General features: G+C 41.8%; 1 pseudogene; it reads right to left on the bottom strand.

Annotated features, from left to right (window-relative positions):
* Window positions 1-2,950: 2,950 nt before the first annotated feature.
* Window positions 2,951-3,474, bottom strand: LOC102893512 (annotated as a pseudogene).
* Window positions 3,475-4,368: the final 894 nt, after the last annotated feature.

The raw sequence follows: 4,368 nt of genomic DNA on the forward strand, positions 1-4,368 counted from the left end.
TTTACAGTCTGTTTTCCCACTCAGTAAATTGCATACCTCTTTCCATGTCAATATAAATCTATGTCATCATTTTTAATAGGTGATAGTATCATGAACTATTTATAAATAAACCGTAGCACATCACTTTTTTGAGGGACATGTAGGCTTCTAATTTTTTGCAATTATAAACAATGTTGATAAACATCCTCATGTGTTGAGGTCTTTGGTTTGCTTGTCCAGTTAGTCTCCCAGGAAAATAGTTCTCAAAGTGTGTTCCATGGAGCGCCTGGAAATGCCCGAGGGGTTCCTGCAGGGGCAAAGCGAAGGCAGAGCGTCAGGACTCTGAGCCCTAACCCTGCGGCTGCAATCACAGGTTCTCCCCTCCGTTCTGCCTGGTGTGAAAAGAGAGGAATTCTGGCACTAAATGCCGCTAGAAATCCAGTGCTTTAGGACATGGCCGAAGGAGAGTAAAATTGTTAGTTCAAGGAGTATTCATGTTTAAAGATCTGATACCTACTGCCAAATGACTCCTCTCCTGAAAGGTATATTCATTTACACTCCTACCAAAAGCCTATATGTGTCTCTATTTCCCCACACCGACACTTTTCATTAATACTGATTTGAAGGCAAAAATGTCCTTCTTTTAATTTACACTTCTTTGATTAGTAATTGTATTAGTTTCCTGTTGCTGCTGTAATGAATTACCACAAACTCGGTAGCTGAAAACAACATAAACTTATTATCAGACATCCAACGTGGATCTTGCAGTGCTAAAATCAATGTGCCAGCAGGGCTGCATTCCTCTCTCGAAGTTCAAGGGGAGAATCTGTTTCTCTGCCTCTTCCAGCTTCCAGAAGCCACCTGCGCTCCTCGGCTTGTGGCACCTTCCTCCACCTGCGCGGCTCATACTCCAGCCTCTGCTTCTACCCTCATCTCCTTTTCTGACTCTGACCCTCTTGCCTCCCTTTCACACATGAGGACCCTTGGGATTACTTTGGGCGCACCCAGGTAACCCAGGACAATATCCCCATCTCGAAATCCTTCACTGCTGCAATATCTCTTTTGCTCTGTAAGGTAACACATACACAGGTTCTGGAAATCAGGACATGACATCTTCGGGGAGTCATTATTCTGCCCATCACAGTAATGATATAGGGCACATCTTCCTTTGTGTATTGGCAATTGGCCATTCTTCCATAAATTACCTCTCTGTGTCCTTTGCTCATTTTGCTGTTAGGATATTTGTATTTTTTTTAGCTGACTTGTAAAAAAAAATTATATATTTTGGAGTTATAAACATGTTGCCTATTACATATGTTGCAAATAGTTTTTTCCACATTTCTGGTTTTTAAAATTTCCTTGTATATTAGTCAGCTTAGTCTGCTATGACAAAATACCATAAACTGGGTGCCTTAAATAACAGAAATTTATTTTCTCACAGTCATGAAGTTTAGAGGTCCAAGATCGGGGTACCAGCATGCTCGGTTTCTGGTGAGAGCTTCCTTTTGGCTTGCAGACAGCATCTTCTTTCTGTGTCCTCACACGGCAGGGTGAGAGCAAGCTCTTTGGTGTCTGTTCTTATAAGGGCACTAATCCCATGATGAGAGCCCACCCTCATGACCTCATCTAACCCTACCTACCTCCGTAAAGCCCCATCATCAAATACCATCACATTGGGGGTTAGCACTTCAACGTATGACTTTTGTGAGGACACAAACATTCAGTCCATAATTGGAAGATTTTGGGTTTTCATGTGGTCGAATCTGTCAATCATATTCGTGATGCTTTTTGCCTTCGATGATATATTTAGCTTAGTAAGGCCTCTCTCACCAGAGATTCATAAACAAGTATGTACACTTTCTTCTTAAACTTTTGTGTATTTGCCTTATTTTACATTCATATTTTAATCAATCTGGAATCTAATTTGAGGTAAAGTCTAACTTCGTTTTTTGCCCACTTGAATTACTCTGGTTACCATTTTATTCTTCAAATACAGCTTCAAAATAATCTCTAAACTCATAAACCTTTAACCAGAGACAGGAGTCCCGGATTTGCCATCATCGAATATCAGCCTGTTGGAACTTGTCTTCTGCTTTCCCTTTCTGTGCTAGTTGCAGAAAATTATTTTTTGTTTCTCTGGTAAATCCATTTGTTCAGTAAAAGAGCAACAAGGAAAGCTGATTTTTTTAAAAAAAAATAATGAGTTTCTTTAATATTTTAGGTTTGAACAACATTCCATGTATGGCAATTTACGATCAATTCATCTTTCACATTCCTTTGGATCCTAAAGTTATTTGACCTTCAGAACCAGTGAGAATAAAACCTATCTGTGGAAGAAACCTATTTAAATATTTGACCTTTAAAATCCTTAGGCTTTATCTGTGGAGGCCACTCAGTGTCCTGCACATGGCCAGCATGAAATGGTTGAATCTGGGACTGGAAGGTTGAGGTGAAGTTTCAGACTCCAGGGATGAGTTCTAAATGTTGTGAAACAGACTTGCTAATTAATAGCTACACACAATACTGGTATATTATGCATTAATAGTTATAACAGCATATAAAAGTACAAGCATAAAATATTAATGATTAACTATTCAATTGTATTAAAATTTCCATTTAATACAATAAATATTTCATAAGCCCCTACTATGTGCCTCGGCCCTATGTTTCCAGGGACTGATAAGTATGCGGGGCAACAAAACAAATACTTGTGATATAAGTAATTTTAGATGTAATATAGATTTGTTAAGTTAATACATAAATTTATGTGTTGTAGATATGGTATAATAGCACACGATACTTTTTTTTTTTCTGCAAAAAGCTTTATTGTTTCAATTTGGTCCAAGGCATAGGAGAGGGCTCCAGGATGGTTAGAAGACTGTCTGTTGGTTGCAAGGAGAGGCTCAGGCACAAGGCCAACACCAGGGGCATGCGGACAGACACCTCAAAAGCCTCTGGGCTCTAAAGGCTCCTAGTTATGCTTGAGGGTGAGCCTTTTGAAGAGATACTCACCCAGCCTGGGGGCTGGCCAGCCTGCAGAAGTCAGTCAGGTGGTCGCCCATCTACTTGATGAGTTTTGCCTCCTCATGTAGGAAGCGGCTCTCCAGGAAGTCACAGGGATGGGGGTCTGCGCGAGCAGAACCCAGGGCATGAAAATGCAAAAGGGCCTGGTTTGGGTTCTTCTCCATGACCATGGCGGCTTCCATGGCATCCTGAGTTTTACCCACTCCTCTTGGGAAGACTTCCGCAGGTCCTGGAAGAGGGCGCGGCCACCACGCTGGCTTTGCATCTTCAAGAGACGCTCTCGGCGCCCTCACGTTTCTCCTCGACCAACCCGCGGAAGAAATGACCCACGTCTTCCAGAGCCACATCGTGGCGGTCGAAATAGAAGCCCAGAGAGAAGTAGGTGTAGGAGGCCCGCAGATGCAGGTTGGCCAGGCAGTTGACGGCGGCTTCCACCTCGGTGGAATAATTGTGACGGATTTGAGAGCTCATGCTTGTTAGGCAATAAGGAATTAAGCGTGAAACACGGTGTTGGCTGGTCTCGGAGGCAAGGATGGCTGAGAAGGTTTTGAAGGTTGCTACTGGAAAAGAGGCTGGAGGGTGGTTGAAGGCTGGAAGAAGGGGTGTCCCTGGGTCTGTTCCATCCATGGGTCTGTTCTGTCCATACACTGTTGAAGCAAGAGACAGATCCAGGGCACTACTGGGGACCACCGAGTGCACTGCCTACACGGTACATTTTAATTAATATTGTGAAAGCAAATTTTACTATTTCGTGGTCAGACCTTGTGCATGAGCAGTTTTCAATCCACAAGTGAGTTGAATTTCAAAGATTTGTTTCTAAATCAGTTGTTCAAAACTCAGTAGTGATGAGAGCCAGCCTAGTTATAGGTTTTTTGGTTGGTCGAAATTATATGCATTTTCTATGAGAAATAGTTGAAATTATATCCATTTGTTATGAGGACTACTTTTCAGATATGTACTAGTACTAGTGATTAAAAGAAAAATGCAGTGCGACTTAATAAGACATGGTTTATTTATCGAGAATGATAGTCTTGAAGGAAGTGGAAAGTTTGGTACAAAGAGAATGACTTCTTTGGAAATTTCAGAAAGGTTTGGAGATCTTTTCAAGGAGTTGGAGGTTGATGGCCTGAGTCTGAACAATTACATCACAATCGTTCTTCTCCTCGTCCTTAATACAATGTGTTGCCTCCCTGTTCATGCTTATAACCCATATTTATGGCTGTGTATTAGTAAGCGGGATGCTGAGAAGCTGCGAGAGCAGTGGATTAATGTAGGAGAGGACACAGCGTTTATAAGATCACCCTTGGGAAAGGAGATGATAGAGAAATCAGTAGCCTCTGTGAATTGGCCACAAGGCCATTGTGG

Source organism: Pteropus alecto, unplaced genomic scaffold (assembly GCF_000325575.1).
Source record: "Pteropus alecto unplaced genomic scaffold, ASM32557v1 scaffold164, whole genome shotgun sequence".
In the NCBI taxonomy this organism is placed as follows: Eukaryota; Metazoa; Chordata; class Mammalia; order Chiroptera; family Pteropodidae; genus Pteropus; species Pteropus alecto.